Source organism: Marmota marmota, unplaced genomic scaffold, assembly GCF_001458135.2.
Source record: "Marmota marmota marmota unplaced genomic scaffold, marMar, whole genome shotgun sequence".
Classification (NCBI taxonomy): Eukaryota; Metazoa; Chordata; class Mammalia; order Rodentia; family Sciuridae; genus Marmota; species Marmota marmota.
The window spans coordinates 948,812-969,531 of NW_026000249.1; the positions used below are offsets into that span (position 1 = coordinate 948,812).

General features: G+C 38.1%; 1 protein-coding gene across 3 annotated transcripts in view; it reads right to left on the reverse strand.

Moving 5' to 3' along the window:
- Mid1 (midline 1) overlaps window positions 1-20,720 on the reverse strand; it is a 369,304-nt gene that overhangs the window by 225,224 nt on the left and 123,360 nt on the right. The window contains exon 1 of one of the 3 annotated variants that reach the window (XM_048796510.1): window positions 5,406-5,731. The exons of 1 other annotated variant lie outside the window; for it this stretch is intronic. The gene's annotated coding sequence lies outside the window, so the exon portion shown is untranslated. Of the gene's footprint in view, window positions 1-4,398; window positions 5,073-5,405; window positions 5,732-20,720 lie in introns of those variants that run through there. One more of the 3 variants, XM_048796512.1, reaches the window with a different exon arrangement.

The following is a 20,720-nucleotide window of genomic DNA, read 5'->3' on the forward strand; positions in this document are numbered from 1 at the left end:
ACACACACACACACATATATATATATATATATACACACACACACACACACACACACACACATTAAAAATATATACCTTAAAAAATGCACACATCAGCCAAATACAGTGGCACATGCCTATAATCCTAGCCATTCCAGAAGCTGAGGCAGGAGGATCACAAACTCTAGGCCAGCCTCAGCCACTGAGTGAGACCCTGTCTCAAAATGAAAAATAAAAAGGGTTGTTGCTAAGTGGAAGAGTGAACCCTGAGTTCAATCCCTGATACAAAAAAACAAAAAACAAAAAACCCACAATTTTAAGATTCCTTGGGCATTTAAAGGTGGTTCTATCTAGTATGTTGAGCCCAACAGTCTTTAAATATTCACATAGCAGAGTAAAAGACCTTGGGTTCAGTTTTCTCTCTGCTGTGATTTTAAAGCATGTCATAATTGCATAGCACATTCATTCAATGAGTGGAGACAATGCTCCTGCACCCTATCATCTTGACCTTCTCATGGCCTTGCTTCTTCCCATTCCCTTACAGAAAAAAGACCTCAGATTTATCCAGGGGGCCCTGGAACCATTTGATTTTTGATCATCTATTTTTTATGATTGCAATATTTTTTTAACGTGGACATAAATTCTTAGGGAGCAACGAAATAAGCTCTTTTTCTAATTTTGCCCCTAGGCCAAGTCTAGTGCTCAATATAAATGTTATATTTTATCATGTATCACACCCTCCTGATGGCTAGGAGTCTACAACAATTTGCCTCAGAAAAATTCACAGTTCATCTTGATAACAGTAATTGCTATCCCTGTGCACCCACCATGGTAATGCACAGATAACTCTCAAAGCAAAAGCTCCACAAAATTTAATTGGTAGTTCAGCAAGGCAGTTGAGTATAAGAATTAAAGCCCTAGACCCTGAAGTCAAAGTACTTAATTTCTAATTCCTTTTCATCCTTTGCAGACTGTGCCAGCTAGGGTTAATCATATATCCTCTCTCTGCCTCAGTTTCTTCTTTTTTTAATAAGTTGAAAAATGGGATGACAACAATAATGATATCCATCTAAGAGGATTGGTTTGAAGATTAAATGCAATGTACTTGGAATAAGATAAAATACTCAGCCAGGTACAGTGGCATTTGCCAGTAATCCCAGCAGCTCTGGAGGCTGAGGCAGAAGGATTGGAGTTCAAAGGCAGCCTCAGCAATTTGGTGAGGCACTGAGCAACTTAGTGAGACCCTATCTCAAAATAAAATATAAAAGAAGGGCTGGGAATGTGGGGATGTAGTTCAGTGGTTAAGTGTGCCCCTGGGTTCAATCCCTGGTACTGAAAAAGATAAATTGTAAAGAATTATCAAATTGATATGGACTCTGGGAAGAAAGACACGGATGGTAAGGGAACAATAGAGAAGTGGGTTCAAAAGTGGTTTGGCAGAGTAGGAGACAGATTTTTTTGCTACCTTAGCAGTCACATAGCATGACTTATTTACTTATTTTTTATTTATTTATTTATTTTTGGTACCAAGGATTGAACTCGGGGGCCCTCAACCACTGAGCCACATCCCCAGCCCTTTTTTGTATTTTATTTAAAGACAGGTCTCACTGAGTTGCTTAGGCCTCACTAAATTGAGGCTGGCTTTGAACTCATAACCCTCCTGCCTCAGCATCCCAAGCCACCAGAATTACAGGTGTGCACCAACACACCCAGATTATTTCACTCTTAAATTCTCAAGAACCTCAGTTCCTTCATCCTTTAAAATGGTCATAATCTTTTTCGCAACACTGTTGAGAAGAATAAGGCAACATGAGTAAAGGAGCCTGGGCAGTGTGGTACATGGGAATTCAAGAAACATTCAATTCTCTCTTATGGTTCCCTTTTTTTATTGACATTATTATCAGTTTTAAATATAAATAAATAATATATATAATTGTGATATATCAAACATTTAGTAAAAGCCATCCAACAGAAGAAAACTAATATATCAAAGAACAAATGAGAAGGAATAGTAATTTGCTAGCTGTAAAGATTAAGCTTGCAGAAAGGTTTTGAGCTGTACTTCTACAACTTGTACAATGGCCAGATTAATTCAAAAGAAACCTTTCTTCTGAATTATTTAAATACCCAGCAATAGTAAGAAAACACAGAGGGTCTTGTGCAATGTGAGAGGACTATTGATTACCCCAGCTCCTGGGTTCTAAGTAGCCAGTAATATATTTTAATATATCAATAATTCAGAAGAATTAATGGGTTCGTTTTATTGTTTGGTTTTTGGGGGGCGGTTATTGAAGGAACCTTTGCAATTAAGCCACAGTGAACAGGCAAACAATTGTTGGAATGGCAAAAGTTGGTCTAGCCTTGGCTACTTCTCAACTGAGCCCCACCAAAGCAAAGTCTTCTCTCTCACAGCAAATGTAGGCCATACTGGTGACACCCAGGCACTCAATAATGCATGCCAGATGAATGAAAATCTCAGAAGGCAGTTGTAAAAAACGACCAGAAAAAAAAAAGTATTTTAAAATATCAACCTGGAAAGAAAATCAATTCTAATAAACTCCATGCTCTTGGGCTCAAATATTATGAAGCTAAAGTCTTTGAAAATGGAATGAACATGGGGCAGAGAATAGTGAATGACATTGATCAAAACCTGAAAACCTCCCAGGCATCCACACAGGCCACAGATAAATTGATTAACTACTATATCACCCTCAGGGCCCCCAAATTAACTGGCAGCATTGTGTAAACAATTTCTAAAGGCAAAGATAATACCATTTGGTTGAATTAGCATTTTCAGTAGATAAAGAACAAAAGCCTAAATTGAAAGGGAATTGACTTTCATTTTTTGGCAAAAGGATTACCTTAGGCAAATAATTAGTTCATTAAAACAACAACAATAACAACACTTTTCAGGCATTCATGTCAATATGCATCCAAAAAATTGTATTCAAATAGTTGTATGTAGTCATACATTTTCAAAAAAATCCTGATTTGTTTTAATTAAGTGGCAGACATTTTCAATTTTCAAATATTATAATAATCAGGTCATCTTAAGACTCCAGAAACAAGTAGAAAAAAACCCCATGGACCTAGTTTTAAATGAAGTCAAAGTTGTGAACCTGGGTTAATCCGTGTTGAATCATTTTACTTCATTTTGGAATGGTAATAAATGTATTATTTGGTACCTATGAAGTTTCCAAAGGAAACATCTACCATTGAAATTTTGCAGAGAAAGCGTTTGATTTTTATTTTAATGATGAAAAAAAAGGGTAGAGAACCACCTAAATGAGGCAGCATCACAACCATCTCAGGCAATAAGGACAAGAAAGATTATCACCCTGTCCTGCGGGTGGGGGAAGGGCACGCAGGGTTTTCAGGAATTTGGTTTTTAGCTACTAGGAGAGAGGCTTCCGGATTTGTCCATCACAGAAACAACAGCCATGTCCGCCACTGTTCTCCACGCATCCCCAACTCTAAACACAGCCCCTAGGAGTGTAGCTTACTTGAGAGATAGTTTGCTTCCAGCTGAGTTAATGTATCTCTAAACTCTTCAGGCTCAAGTTTCCCAGGACATAATAAAAGGATATGTGTGTACATACACATAAAAGTATCCAGAAATCATATTAATAGTGTATATTTATATCTTCATACGAATACCAAAGTCAATTCCAAGAGGAACAGAATGGAAGCAGGGGACAAGAAGCAACATTTGCTAAATAGAGCTGTGTGAGCAAACGGATTCTTTGAAAATGCTGGAGGACATCTGTGGTACCTATTCTGACTCTGGGGCCAGTTCCTAATTCCGTTTTTTTCCAGTGAGAACACTCTCTGTGTAACAAATGGAGAATGTAAAGTTCTTCACGACTAACTCCAGATTCCATTCCCCTCATTTTGATGGGAACACTCTCCCCTACTCTCACATGGCTCAAATTTACTCTTGATTATTCGGATTGTTAGCAGTGATCCTGATCCTCAGGATCTACTTGCAAAACAGGTGAAACACGCAATGGTAAAATACATTCCCACAGGGAACAAATGATTAGGAATTTTCCAAGTAGGCCTGATTATTCTCCCACCCCTATGGAGTTGTACCTCCAAACTAATCAAATTTAGATAGAAATGCTTGAAAATGTGATCATCTTATAGATAAGTGCATTCCAATATGGGGCCTCGCCTCCGCGTGCGCACGCATTTTATTTTGGTCGACTGCTCAGAAGTGATGCTAATCAAGTTTGGGGAAAGTAAAATTGTTCTATGGCTACAGGCCCTTTGTGCAGGAAACAGCGCCCTTCCCATACACCAGGCAGAGACAATGCAGGATGTCCCCAGAATCGCTAACCAAGTTCCCTTGCTTCCGACCCTGCACTTCAAAAGGCAATCGCAGTAGCTTCCCAGAGCAGGAGAAAAAATTCGCCTTACCGGTTTCTCCGACGGCTGACCGAAAACCCCGGCTGCTCGAGGCCAGGCAACTGGGCTTCTCAGAGCCACTTGACCGAGGGGACTAGGAAAGCTGAAGTCGTCCTTGCCTCTGTTTGCTTTCTCCCCAGCAACCTCTCCCAGGATTTTTCTCACAAAGCACTCTCCTATTCTTTAATCCTCTCACCAGGAAAACCGGCACACACCAAATGACTTCTGCAGAAGCGCCTCTCCTGGGGAGCGAAGAGGGGAGGGCGCAAGGGCTGTGCTTGCTGTGTTAATTCCTGTCAGGCCAATCCTCAGAGAGGTCTCGAACCCAGCCCTCTGGACTCCTCATCGACTGCATCACCAATGCGCATCGCGGGAATAGGCAGGCCGCGACCAACATCCAGGTGTGATTGGCTTGCTCCTGTGTCCTCCAGACCCCTTGTTCCCAGGGACCAAAAGGGGAGCCCTCAGCTTGGAACTTCATTTGAGTTTTACAACCCTTTAATACTACCCCCGCCCCAGAACACAAAGATTTCAAGCAAATTATGTCGCAATCAGCTGGAAGCTCCCCCAATTTACCTAGCACTTTATTTTTAAGAGCCCTTGACAATGTATTGCAGCTGTTTGTTTTTAAATTCATCCCCAAACTGGAAATAAGCTGCAGACAGCAAGAAAAAGTGGAAAAGCTAATATGGAAATGTGTCTCCACTTGAACTGTCAAAGATACTGAGGATTGCTATTTTTACAAAGATTCATTTTTAAAAATCATGTCTTTAAAATATTAAATTTTTAAAAAGGTAAATGTTAGCTTAGTTGTAAGGCATGACTTTTTTTAAAAGGATATAAAGTTTACCTTATCTTCCCAGGACAGGATTCACAGTTCCAATTTCAAAAGCATATTCACACCTTACAAACTCAAATCCGCTTCTAATTTAAGACAAGTACCTTACAGATATTTCCAATATGCTATAAGCAATCTGGAATTCCCCCTTTCTCTTTCAGTTTTTAAAAAGAAGACTTACCTCTTTATTACGTCATTTTAAACCCCCAAACGAATAAATCACAAAGGAGACAAGCAGATGGCACAGTTCTGCATTTCGCAAGGAGGGCTGTTTGCCTTGGAGTCATTATTTCTAAGGAGCCGCGCTGCGCTTGTGTCTGTGTTGGGCAGCACGCCACTGGGCCTTTGAAACAAGATGAATCGCCTTCACACCACCAGCTCCCCTACATACTAACACTTCAGAATGCCCAACTGGGGCATGCTGCCTCTTTCCCTAGTGACCCTGCATAGAATCAGAGGTGATGGTTTGATGGATGAGTTTCCCAAGAGACAAAGCAATCTGTGACATCACAGTTCTGGCTGCGCCCCCACCCCAGTCTCCCATCCTGCCTCTTCTCTCTGCAAAAAAAAAAAAAAAAAAATTTCCTCTGCTTGGTGACAAAGCCATCTCAACAGCAAAAATGAGTCTGGTGTGTATAGCAAATGCTATAACTTATCTGTTCTTCTTAACTTTTTTTTTTTTCTTTTTGTGGTTCTGGGAATGGAACCCAGGGCCTCGTGCATGCTAGGCAAGCACTCTACTGCAGTGCTATACCCTCACCCCCTTGACTTCAATTTTCGGATTCTACTTTGTTGGGGAAATGGAAGTAGGATGAGATGTGAGTGTACTGGGTAGAGAATTCAGGCAAAACAAAATTGCAGAATGTAATATGCTAAAAGTATCATGAACACAGAATAGTAACCTTCAAAACAAGTATTTTGGTCTTTGTATCATTTTATTTTTATTTTATTTTTTTGTAACACTGCTGAACACCTGCACACTGATACTAATGTCTTTCTATGACATGTAACTTATAGAGATTTTAAATAAAATTGTATGTAAACAACTGCAAAGATATTTAAAGTGTCTGCATAAGGACTTTCAGATTTACTGGAGTGGAGCTCGTTTAATAACACATTATTTTTTTTTCTTCTTTTTTAATTTTTCCAGTACAGAGGAATGAACCCAGGGATGCTCTACCACTCAGCTATGTACCTGGCCATTTTTATTTATTTATTTATTTATTTATTTATTTATTTATTAACTTTTTAACTCTTTTTTGAGAGAGAGAGAGAGAGAGAGAGAGAGAGAATTTTAATATTTATTTTTTTTAGTTTTTTTGGCGGACACATCTTTGTATGTGGTGCTGAGGATCCAACCCGGGCCGCAATGCCAGGTGAGTGCGCTACCATTTGAGCCACATCCCCAGCCCCCAATTTTTAAAATTTACTTACTTTTATGTGGTGCTGAAGATCGAACCCAGTGCCTCGCATGTTCTAGGCAAGTGCTCCACCACTAAGCTAGAACCCCAGCCCTCCTGGCCATTTTTTATTTTTATTTGAAGACACAGTCTCACTAAATTGCTGAGGTTGGCTTCCAATTTGCCACCCTCCTGCCTCAGCCTCCCAATCTCTGGAATTACAACCATAGCACCCAGCTACAATAATTTCTTATGGGGGAGGGAATGAATGTGGTGAAAAGGACAGAAACAGACAGGACATACTTCTACGTTTTACTCATCCTTTTTTGTCAGAGATTGGAAATCTCTGGCCCTCTGCCTGTGTTTGTAAATAAAGGTTTCTTAGAACACAGCCACACCCATTTATTTGCATATTTTCCTTGACAATTTTTGTGGCTACAATGGAGTTCAGTGGTTGTAGAAGCTGAAAATGTTTATTTACCATTTGACCCTTTACAGAAAAAAAAAGTTGCTGACCACTGTTCTGTGTGATGAGTTGTTTTGTTTTGTTTTAGGGTACCAGGGATTGAACTCAGAGCATTCAATCACTGATCCACATCCCCAGCCCTGTTTTTTTTTTTTTAATATTTATTTTTCAGTGGTAGTTGGACACAATACCTTTATTTAATTTAATTTATTTATTTATTTATTTATTTTTAGGTAGTGCTGAGAATCGAACTCAGGGCCTCACATGTGCTAAGCAAGAGCTCTACCACTGAGCCACAACCCTAGCCCCCCCCAGCCCTATTTTGTATTTATTTAAAGATAGGGCCTCACTGAGTTGACTGAGGCTGCCTTTGAACTCTTGATCCTCCAGTCTCAGCCACCATGAGCCATCATGCCTGGCTTGTGTGATGAGGTTTAACATAATGCAAATTGCAAACCAAAGAGGACAGATAGAATTCCCAAGTTCCCATTTTTAAAGGGTTCAAGCTGTGACAGTACTTGGGTTCAAGTTCTTGCAGTCTAGGCCTCAAAACTTAATTCGCTTGGACTTGCTTTCTTCATCTATAAAGTGATGAAAATAGGGATGTCCTCTTTGTTTTGTTATGGGGATTAAATGAAACAATGGGATACTAAACTACTATACAAACTTCAGCAATTAGTATTATTCATATTATTAGCTGGGAAGGTGATAGGTAATATACACATGTAATTAGTGACTATAATTGATATTAGAAGGGCAATGGTGCTTTAAAAATTTGCAGCACTTGATACAAAAACATTGCCTTTCAACTTCTTTCTACGTACCATTTTTAGGTAGTAATTATATTGGCAATGGCTACATAGTAAATTCATGCTTCAAGCTGCCATTGTATCTGTTCATCTGACAATAATGATTTTGAAGCAAAGCTCTACTTAGGACAGCGTCTTCTGACTGCAGTAGGATTATTTGGTTTTCAGAAAGCTCAAGGGAAATTTTTAGATTTAAAGATCCCTTAAGTTTTAACAGGTAAAATTTATCAATAAAGGTTACTGTACTATGAAGAATGGTATATTAGTTGACCAAGTGTTTTGGGGATCTGTTTGGAATGTGTATGCGACAAAAACAAAATCAGGCTCCAGTAAGGCTCTCACCTTCAAAATTCATATTTACTCTATCACTTTTGTCATAATTTAAATATTTCAAAGTATTATCTTAGAACTTCTTTTTGACAGAACTCTCAGTGGATTTACTATGCTCAGTGATCTTTCCTTTTCAGTCATTGAATTTGTAGCAATTGATTTTACCAAAGCATTTGAAACATTTGAGATATAATTTTCTCTTTTTCTTTCTTTTTCCCTCCCTCCCTTCCTTCCTTCCTTCCTTCCTTCTTTTTTTCTTTCCTTTTTGTGGTGCTGGGGAAGGAACCCAGAACCTTGCACATACTAGGGAAGTGTTCTACCACTGATCTACATTCCCAGAACTTTTTATTATTTTTATTTTGAGACAGGGTCTCACTAGGTTCCCAGACTGGCCTCAAGCTTCCTATCCTCCTGTCTCAGCCTCCCAAGTCTCTGGGATTACAAGTGTGCATCAGTATGCCAGGTTTACACATACTATTATATGAATAAAGGATGTTTTTATTTGGAAAGCAACTTTGTAATCATATGAAGCTCTGAAAATAAGAAATTGGCTTTAATTTTTAAAATAAGTGTTGCCACTGCTGTGTAACAATCCATCTGGCTACTTAATGACTTAAAAAAAGCCACATGCATTTTGCTCACAAATCTGTGATATTGGGAGGGTTCAGTGGGTACAGCTGCCTCTTCTGTATTTGTCATAAGCTACTGTGGCTTGAAGGCTAGATACTGGAGTCATCTGACAATTTGCTCATCAGGCACTGACAGTTGATGCTGGCTGATGCCTGAGACCTCAGCTGGGCTATCAGCTGGAATAGCTACCCGCATCCTCTCCTTGTGGTTTGGGCTTTCTCACAACATGCTGGCTGTGTTCCAATGGCCAGAGTCCCAAGAGATGGCTAGGCAGAAGTAATATCACCTTTTATTCTCTCTTGGAATTTAGTGTCATTCATATAGTGTCACATCTGCTGGATTGAGGCAGCCATCAAACTTCACCCAAGTTCAAGCCAAATGGGCATAGATTCTCCCTCTTTATGGGACACAGAAAGGTTCCAAAAGTATATAATGTGGGGCTGGTGAGGTAGCTCAGTGGTAGAGCACTTGACCAGAATAAATAAGCAAGGTTCTGGGTTCCAACTCCAGCACAAGAAGAAGGAGAAGAAGCAGCATGTAGGGTGAATTTAGAAAGTACAATCTGTCATAATTTTGCATGAAGTACATTCAAATGAGAGCTAATGCTGAGTTGGCAGAGTAACAAATATGGTACCATGCTCTAGAAATAACCCTGGCTCTTAAGAGACACTCAACAAACATTTGATGAATAAATCTTTCTTTTATATTTGTGTATATATTGAAAACATTCTGTCAGATGCTACCCCAAAAAGTTAATATTGGTAATAATTTTGTGATAGGGTTACAATTTAGCCTAAAACAGCAAGTTTATAATATTCTTATAATGAGCATGCATAAAAAATTAAAAGGTGTTTCAAAATGAACCTCAGAGGACAATAACCTGAGTTGATTGTCAGAAAGTTGACCTAATTTTTTTTTTTTTAGATAATTGAAAGCTAATTAGGATGCTCTCTAGCAAAGCTCATTTTCTATCTTCTACTTGTTGGAGGAACTTATTGTTCAGGTAAGGTGTGGTGGTACATACCTGTAAACTCAGTGACTCAGGAGGCTAAAGAAGGAGGATCACAAGTTGGAGGCCAGCCTCAGCAACTTAGTGAAATCCTGCCTCAAAATAAAAATTAAAAGGGGGGCCAGGGATGTAGCTCAATGATAAAGTACTCTGGGTTCAATACAAAAAGAACTTTGTTTTCCATTTGTAATAACAAAAGAGCACTAGTCACATAAAATACATTTTTTTTAAAAAAAAGAAGATATCTTAAGCTGGGCATGGTGGCACACACCAGTAATACCAACAGCTCCAGAGGTTGAGACTGGAGGATCATGAGTTCAAAGCCAGCCTCAGCAGTGGCAGATACTAAGCAACTCAGTAAGACCTTGTCTCTAAATAAAATACAAAATAGGGCTGGGATGTGGCTCAGTGGTTGAGTACTCCTGAGTTCAATCCCTAGTACCAAAAAATAAAAAGAAAAAAAAAGTAAAATAAAAACAAGATATCTTATTAAAATATATATAATTTTCTCCAATTAGTCATAATTGTATGATTAAAATCATAATAAATTCATGTTATAAATTCTGATTTTGTAGGATACAATTTTATAGACACTGGGAGAAGCAGTGTGGTGTTCATGTAATATATTATGTTGCACCTTTTCCCTGAACATTAATATTTTAAAAAACATTAAAATATAAATTAATTTTGGAAGCAAAAATTGCTCACTTTGAAAGTGCTGTTTAACCAAGATGTTAGAAATGCTACCTGGACAAAGTTGAGTATAGGATTACATTGTGACAAGAGAGCAATCCACAGTCAGTGTCAGGTTTGGGGCCTTGGTGAGAGCTGATTAAACAAACTTGAAATGATGAGAATCCTTTGTGTGACACTGGAAAGAATATATTTTAACTAAACTTGTAAACCAGTTTAGCAATAATCAGCTTTTTGTTAACTGTGGTGTGTTGTACTCAATTGTAATCACTTTCTGTTCTTTGACCCTGACTGAAATCACTCATACTTAATGCTAAAGTATTACTTGAACCTTGAAAGGTCACTCCTCTGAAAGAATGCATGGATGAACTCACCCCTGATTCTCAAGAAACAAAAAGAGTTCCACTTCAAATGGTTCTATCAACTCATAATGACAGAATCATTATGACCCAAGGAAACATAGCTCCCCTTGTTTCTGGGAGCAGGGACTCTGGTCTTCCTCTTGGGATCTGAAACTTCTCTCACTATTCACTTGAAACACACACACACACCTGACTTTATTCACCCAAAGAGTCAATTATTCATATGAAAATGTTATCTCTCATAAGCAATTACTGTATAATGTAACATGTGCTTATTATAGTCTTGATTCTCTGCAGAAGAGGAACTATATATCATCTTTCCAGAAAGGTATTTTTTTCAGTTTATAAGGTTTTTTTTTTTCTTTTGGTATCAGGGATTAAACCCAGGGGTATTGACCATTAAACCACATCCCCAGCCCTATTTTGTATTTCATTTACAGACCCGGTCTCAATGAGTTGCTTAGCACCTCACATTTGTTGAGGCTTGCTTTGAACTCATGATTCTCCTGTCTCAGCCTCCCCAAATGCTGAGATTACAGCCATGCACCACTGTGCCCAGCAAGGTTTTTTTTTTTTAAATATTATTTTTAGTTATAGATAGACAAAATGACTTTATTTATTTATTTTTATGTGGTGCTGAGGATTGAACCCAGTGCCTCATCCATGCTAGGCGAGCACCCTACAACTAAGTCACAACCCCTGCCCCTCAGTATATAAGTTTATTACTTCAAGTAATAAATGCTCATTAAATAAAATGTAGATATTAAAAATTTATCAGGGGGCTGGGGATGTGGCTCAAGCGGTAGCGCGCTCGCCTGCCATGCGCGCGGCCCGGGTTCGATCCTCAGCACCACATACAAACAAAGATGTTGTGTCCGCCGAAAACTAAAAAATAAATTTAAAATTCTCTCTTTCTCTTCTCTCTCTCTCTCTCTCTCTCTCTCTCTCTCTCTCTCTTTAAAAAAATTTATCAGAAAAATTCACCATTAAAAACAATTTGATACACATGGAAGATACATATAAGTAGATAAAGATAAAATTCAACTGGTTGTGTATATGTTAAGTGTATATATCTTGATATATAGTCTTTAAGTGTGATTGTTTTGGAATTGCTAACAATTTTATTGGAAAATATTACATATCATAATCACAGTGGCTCAGGAGACTAAGGTAGTAAGGCCACAAAAGGCAAACTGTTTTTGAGCTTTATCCATGTTGTAACATATTGCTAAATAATATTCTGTTATATACTTATGCAACAACTTCTAGCTTGTCTTTTTAAATTAATATTTTGTATCATTAAAACTTCATGTAGCTGGTTGTGGTGGTGCATGCCTTTAATCTCAGCAATCATATATATTTAATCATATATATTAAGACAGGAGGATCACAAGTTTAAGGCTAGCTTCAGCAACTTAGTGAGGCACTAAGCAACTCAGAGAGACCCTGTATCTAAATAAAATATTAAAAATGGCTAGGGATGTGGCTCCGTGGTTAAGCATTCCTGGGTTCAGTCTCCAGTACCAAAATAAATGAAATAAAATAAAAAGGGCTACAGAGCTGGGGTTGTAGCTCAGTGGTAGAGTGCTTACCTTGCACTCATGAGGCTCTGGGTTCTATCCTCAGCACCACATAAAAAATAAATAAATAAAAATAAAGATATTGTGTATATCTACAACTAAAAAAAATTTTAAAAGGGGGGGCTGGATATATAGCTGAGTGGGTAAGTGCCCCTGGGTTCAATTCTCAGTACTGAAAAAAAAACTTTGTGCAAATCTTCATTTCAATGGCCATAGTAGTTCCTCATACCATAATATATTAAATCATTTTTCCTATTTCTGTGCATTTCCTATTGTAAATAATGCTATATTATTGCAGGTTGGGCTCTTTGAAACCAGATGCTGAGAAGAAATTTGGGTGAAGATGTTTATGAGGGATCCACAACTATGAAGAAAAAGGACAGAAGCAGGATTGGAGAGAGAGAGAAGCTGAACTTCCATTTGGCCAGCAAATCCTTAGACAATCTGAAGGGGAACTCTGGATCAAGTATTGTACATTAGAGTTTCTCCATATTGGATGAAAATGGTTGAACTTCTATATCCCTGCTTCTCTCAAGTACCATATGAGGGCAACTCAGGGAAAAAGGGGACATTGGCTGAAGTGGTTATATATCACAGTTGTATAGCCCCTGTGCTATGGGATGGAGATGTCTGTAGACCCCATGCCAGGAGTGGGACAGCAAGTCCTTCCCTGGCAGGGGATTTGGGCAGTGCATCTTGTGTCTGCAAGAACTCTTAGAATCACACATCTTGTATCCATTCTCACTTTTGATTAATGGAACCTCATTTCATCTGCAACAGCAAAATGCTTCATTCATTCATTCATTCATTCATTCATTCATATATATTGTGGTACCAGAGATGTGGTATCAGGGGTGCTTTACCACTGAACTGCACTCTCAATTATTTTTAATTTTTATTTGGAGACAGGAACTCCTTATGTACCAAGGATGACCCTGATCATGGTCCTCCTGACTCAGCCTCCCTAGTCACTGGTTACAGGTTACAGGTTTGCATTTCATGTCCAGCCACTTTTGAAATATTTTCTGCTCTGGTCTTCTTCAAATGAAGGAAGAACCATGTAGCCTAGTTGGGCAATGAGACACAGGGAGGAAATTCCTGACTCATCATCATTTTCTGAATTAAAAGACAAAGCCTCAGGACCAGTGGTAGAGTGCTTGCTTGTGCAAGGCTCTGGGTTCTATCACCAGTGCTACCATAAATAGATAGATAGATAGATAGATAGATAGATAGATAGATAGATAGATAGATAGATAGATAAATCAGGCAAAGCCTCCCAAGGAGAAACAATTTGCTTTTCACACTTCTCCTTTCTCTCAGCCAGGAACTTTAGAGCATGGAGACAAAGTCCCACCCTAAGGAAAGCAGAGCAAAAAGCTACATGGATGACTTTCTCAAACAACTGGTTTCTTGTTGCCTGGGAAAAATAACTTCTCCCCCTATCTGCTTAATCCATCTTGGTAGGGTTTCTGTTACATGCAGCCAAATGCAATCCTATCTAGCACAATATTTTAAATATCTTGGCATATAAATTAGATGTGCGTTTGTGATTATTTCTTTTAGATGGAGTCCAAGTGGGAATGCTGAGTTAAAACATTTTTCCAAATTATTCAAATAGCTTTACAGGAGGTTTTTCCAAATTTCTATTTCAATCAGTAGGACATGAGATTATCTTAGTAAATTATGCTAGCATTAAACAGCTTTTTATTTTTTGGCATCGGGCATTGAACCCAGGGGCTGTTAACCACTGAGCCACATCCCCAGCCCTTTGTATTTATTCATTTATTTATACAGGATCTTGCTAATGCTTAGGGCCTTGCTAAATTGTTAAGGTTGGCTTTGAACTTGTGGTCTTCTTGTCTCAGCCTCCTGAGCCTCTGGGATTATAGGCATGTGCCACCATGCACGCTAAAAAACAGTTGTTGTTTTTTTTAAAGTTCTTTTATTTGGAGAAAGGGAACAAATCATATGGTGTTTGTCAATTTATATATTTGATAGCTTATGTGGTTGTAAAACATTTTCATTTCCTTTTCTCTAGATTGTCTATTCAAGTTGTAACCAGAGTTTTGCTGTTTTTCTTATTAGCTTAGACTCTTTATACAGAATTTCACTTTTTTTTTAACCATTTCTGAGAGGTATCTTTACTCTCTTTGAGGCTTACTTTTTTATTTTGTTAACATTTGTGATATTTCAGAGGGCAGAAAATTATGTTCATAAATAAATCATTTATTTGCTATTTTGTCTACTGTATTTACCTCTAGACCAGTCTTTTATATTAGCAGCCAAATATATATACAAATCAATTTTACTTCTTTACAGTTCATTTTTTCCCATTTGATTATTTTCATGGGGGAATATTCTCTCTGTTTTCTCTTGGTAATCTATTTTTTTGGTTTAAATTTGCAACCCTCAGTCACTGAACATAAGAGGGTAGTGGAAAAGTTTTTCCTCTTTAACTATTTTTCCCCCCAGAGGAATCAACTTTTGTGGAGTATAGTGGGAATTAACCTGATAGAGTGAAAGAGGATGATGGAGAGGGAGTATTCCAGGAAGAGAACTTGTACAGAGAGAAAGAAGAGGGAAACTTGGGGCAAAGGAATTGAAAGAAATTAATCAAGGGGTGATTATGAATTTTAGAGGGCAGAGTGAAGAAACAGATGGAATTGAAGAAATAGGAAGAGGCTAGATTGTGCTTATAGAGTAACCACCAGCCCCACTACTAATCATTTGAAATATAGTGTCTTAATTGAGAAATTTTATAAATGTGAAGTTACCCAGAGTTCAAAAAACATAGTATAAATAAAAAATATCTCATGAATAAATTTTAGAATATTGATGACTTATTGAAATAACAACTTTGGAAGATTGAGTTGATTTTTAAAATATTATTATAGTTACATTGATTTACTTTTTCTTTCTTAAATATTGCCACCTGAAAATTTTTAATTATATATGTAGCTTGCATTATATTTCTACTGTATAGTATTGCTTTATACCCGCAGAGGTCTGGAAAACTGTTAGGACTTGTTTGAGAACAACAATATATTAAAAAATAACAGTGAGTATAAAAAGTCTTGCCTGGAACAAATAGGAGGTTGACCCTTGTCTGTAATCAACCCAACTATTTTTTATTTTTTGGTACTGGGGGTTGAACCCAGAGGCACTTTACCACTGAACTACAACCCCAGCTCTTTTTATTTTTATTTTGGTACTGGGGATTGAACTCAGGGGTATTTGTATTCGACCACTGAGCCACATCCCCAGCCCTATTTTCTTTTATTTAAAGGCAGGGTCTCACTGAGTTGTCACTAGGATTCATGCACCACTGTGCCTGGCCTTTTTATTTTTTGAGACAGGATTTTTGCTAAATTGTTGGTACTGACTTCCAATTTGTGATCTCCAACTTGCCTCCCAAGTTTGCAGGTGTGTGCCACTGCTCCCAGCCCACCTTCTTTTTTTTTTTTTTGGTTTTGTTTTGTTTTATAAATTATCCCCATTTCAATTTCCATCTCTAGTAAGAAACCTTTACTTCTTCATGCATTTTCTGCCCTTCCTGCTCCATTTCAAGAAGCACAGGGTGCAGGAACACCTCCAGTATCCCAACACCATTCCTCACATTTGGAAAACAGTTGGGAAATTGGAGACTCAGGAACTAGGAAATACCAGGTGGTTTTGCTTTTCAGTTACAAAAATATGCTGCTTTCTCCCCAAAGTCAAAACAAAGGATTCACAGGGCTACTCTCAATAGGTGAAAATGCTGACTGTTCTGCAAAGGGACACCTCTGTGAGCTCTTAATGGTTCTTTAATGATCCATTCAAGGATCAACATTCAAAGGACTGGGTCTCTTAATACCTCAGGGGATGTTCCCTAAACTCAAATTAATCCAAAGGAAACCAAAAGAAATATTGACAGAAACCAAAAGAAGCTTGGAGCAGGGGAAAGGAGGATGAAAACTTTCCCAATTAGCCCTCAAATATATAGAGAGGGGGAGATGATTTATACCTGAAAGTCTGTGTCCACTCATCACTGATGACTCTTTTTTCCATGAAAATTCCACTGTCAAGGAGTCTAATAAAAAAGTACAGCTGAAATATCTTTGCTCATGATTCAATGTGGCTGTTTAAAAACACCTAACTAAAAAGAACCAATTAAAAAAAGAAAAAGAAAAACAAACACTGAAGACTTACGAATTGGTTGAAGGGTTTGGTCTTTTTCTAAATATCTGGTGTGGTATTTTTCTAAATATCTGCTGGTGCCTTGCCAGTGGTGGTTTGTTGTTGGAACCGTGGTCAGGAGGCAAGTGTTGGTTACACACAGGGCCTGTGGTGCATGGTCATATAAAGCAGAATTTCTCCATCTCAGTGCTTTTGAGAGCTCTTTAGAGCTGTCCTTTGCATTAGAGGATGGTTGGGAGCATTCCTGGCTTCTACCCACGGAATGCCTCTAGCATTAACCAAATTCCATTTGTGCTGATCAAAAATGTCTCCAGACTTTGCCAAATGTTCCTTGGGGGTAGAATTGCCACCACATCCTACTCAGTTGATAATCACTGATGTAGTCCCTTGAAAAAAGGATTTATAGAGATATAGACTTTAAAGTATTGATGTGGGTTTCCCCTGTTGTTTTTTATTCCACAATGTTCTGGTGCGTACCCTTATTCGTGCATTTCAAATATCTTCCCTGCAAGTTGGACAATGGTGGAGAGAGCATATTTTCCACTGAGTCATGACCCCATCAGGCTGAAGATTTCAGCTGCTGTCTGGAGGGACCACTTAGTGAAAAGGCTCTGGTCACATGTCAACATACTGATGTAGTGATACCTACCTGCCCCTATCCCTGAACCATACAGAAGGAATACAGAAATGAAGTAGCTGTATAACACCCACGTATGTTCACCCTTGAATTAAATAAAATGTCAATAATGATTTGCCTTAATTTTTTTTTTCAAAAACAGATGGCAATTAAATGCATTGTTTGTGTCTCAACAAGCACATGGATCTGGGCAGAGTGTACACATTTAATAGTAAAGTAGGCTGGACTTATATGGGCATACTATTATGAATGCTGTGCCAAAAACAATTCAGAGAGGTAATAGAGCACCATTTTATAATGAGCAAATTGACATCCACATTGTGTCCACTTCTCCCTTTTTCAATCATATCCTCACCAAAGAGGATCAGAATGTCACCCTGAAATATGTTACATTGGTATAAATGAATAAGATAGTATAGCTAATGTGTCCCAATTAAGGCCTTTTAAATGTAATGCATCCCTAGTTAAAGTTGTTTTTTTTTTTTTTCAAATGTAAAGACCACTCCATGAAAATGACCCCTAGAAGCATTCCAAACATTCTAGCCAACTCCTTTGTCCTAGAGCAGTGGAAAAATGGAAGTGGGGGTGGACCTAAATGGAAATTACAGAAAGTTCAAACTCAAAACATTAAAGAGACAGCCAATTAGAAGTTCATGGGCCTAGCCAATAGTCTTGGTACTTTTTCAATATCTGTTTAACATAGATTTTAACCAGTAGCCTTAATACTTTCCCAATACCTGTTCAGCATGGATTTTGATCAGTGCCCCTAACCCAGAAGAGATGGAAGCTCCCATTTAGGTGCAAAACTCGCCATCAGTTCCCTCTGGCTTTGTGGGAGTTCCATCTCTTTTTTTCTCACATAAATAAATCCTACTCAGTTCACTCTTGGCTTCACTATTGTCCTTGGATTTTATTCTTCACATTTGTGAGGCAAGAACCCAGAGAGAGAAATTGGTGAAGCAGAGAATCTAGTTTCATCTCAAACTATGGTTTCAGAAGGATCATTTTGAGCTGAAGGAAATTGAGAAATAGCAACATGCAAAACCAAAACAAGACAAAAGAAAACAAAAAGCTTTCTACCATTTGTCCCTCTTCAGTTCTCCTGTACCAGGTAGAGGAGATAACTTTTTTTGAGGGGGGCGGTTACTGGGGTTTGGATTCAGGGGCACTCAACCACTGAGCCCCATCCCCAGTCCTATTTTTTGTTTTGTTTAGAGACAGGGTCTGAATTGCTTAGCGCTTTTTGCCGAGGCTCAGGATCCTCTTCTCAGCCTCCTTAGCTGCTGAGATTATAGGCAAATGCCATCATGCCCGGCAAGGAGATAATTTTTATCACTGGAGATTGCACTGAATTAAATCCACATACACAAACTTTACTGAAATTAGCTGGTGCAGGGTGTACTCATGTAATCCCAGCAACTCAGTAAACTGAGACAGGAGGATCGCAAGTTCAAAGCCAGCCTCAGCAATTTTGCAAGGCTCTAAGCAACTTAGTGAGACCCAGTCTCAAATTTTAAGAAATAAATAAAAAGGGCTGGGGCTGTAGTTCAGTGATAAAGGGCCCTTAACTTCAATTCTAGTACCAAAAACCAAAACAAACAAATAAACAAAACAAACTTTACTGAAATAACCTTTGACTTACATTAGTTTTCCTCATATATTTACTTTCCCACTATTGCTGCTCCTAACAAGTCCAAAATGATTTCCCTTTGTCTTGTCATTTCTCCACAAATTGATTGCACTTTTTATTAAAATGATACATGAGCCTCTGGGTCTACCCCCTTTTGGAGTTTTCACTTCATTTCTGTGAGGCTCCCAACATATGTATAAAATAACCTTTTTCTTTAGCTTTTCATCAAGTTAATTTTGTAAGGTCCCAGTTGCTGAAGGTAACAAATTAGAGGAAAAAAGGTTTCTTTCTTCTTCAACACAATATCAGCACCTGGAAGAAGCCTCCAAGGTGCAGGGAGAACAGATTGAATTGACTGGACATATTGCACCTTTGCAATGAGTGGGAGTAATCTCTCCCATTGAGGTAGAATTTGACAAATACTTTAATACCCACCAGCTAGCCTCTCCAGGTTTAAGCAACACTAAAAAAGGAACTCCTTGGCCACACTTCCTTTTATTCACCTCAAAGAGATGTCCTTTTGAGAAGCAGCTCCATTGCCAGTGGAAGGCTGCAGCTGGGGGCTTTGCCCTTGTAACTTTTGCTTAGAAGCTCACATTGGCCACATCATTTGCTTTTTGAGGTCCTGGTTTTATAGAAGAGGCTACTCTTTCTTCCAGAGCAGTTTCCAGAAGAATTGTGTTGTATTTTTGTTTATTTATTTATTTGGCACTTAGCACAGAGCATCCCCAGCCCTTTTCATTGAGACAGGGTCTTAAATTGCTTAGGACCTTGCTAAATTGCTGAGGCTGGCCTCAAACTTTTGATCCTCCTGCCTCAGTTACCTGAGTTGCTGGGATTACAGGCATGCACCACCATGCTGGCATGTTGTAATTCTTATTGGTGCCACCCTCAGTGTCCATGAGGCAAAATAATTTCTGGACATCACAGAGTTTATAACTGTAGCCAAATGATCATTAATATAATTTTTAATATTTATTTTTTAGGTGTAGATGGACACAACACAATGCCTTTATTTTTATGTGGTTCTGAGGATAGAACACGGGTCCCGCCCAAGCTAGGTGAATGCTCTATACCACTAAGCCACAATCCCAGCCCCTGAATATAATTTTTGAATAGGTTAAAGAACTGCCAAGATTCTTTCCCAGCATGCAATATTTACATAGACACTTGTAGGTAGATTATAAATACTCTCTTAGTACTTTTTAAAATTTTTTTTTAGTTTTAAATGAACACAATACATTTATTTTTATTTATTTATTTTTATGTGGTGCTGAAGATTGAACCCAGTGCCTCACATATTGCAGGCAAGTGCTCTACTACTGAGCCACAACCCCAGCCCCTCTCTTAATACTTTAATAAAATTTAACTGCAATGCAATTGAAAGTAAAGTCATTCTATAATGTATAAAACACTGTTATAATTTTCCTTATATTTAATATATTTTATATATATTTAATATATTTTAATATATTTTATATATCATATGCTATGCAAAATATAAGTATAGGAAACAGGGTAAAAAGAAATTTGCAAAAAGTTATTTATGTTTAGGATAGCACAATTTCAATGATAGGTTAAGAGGCACAATCTTACATAATAGAAGGATAAAGAAAGAGGGTGGTAGCTTTGAGACATCATAGAGAAAGAACTGGATTTGCCTCAGATAGAATTAAAGCAGAGGGCTGGGGATATAGCTCAGTTGCCTCACACATACAAGGCCCTGGGTTTGATCCCCAGCACCAAAAAAAAAAAAAAAAAAAAAAAAAAAAAA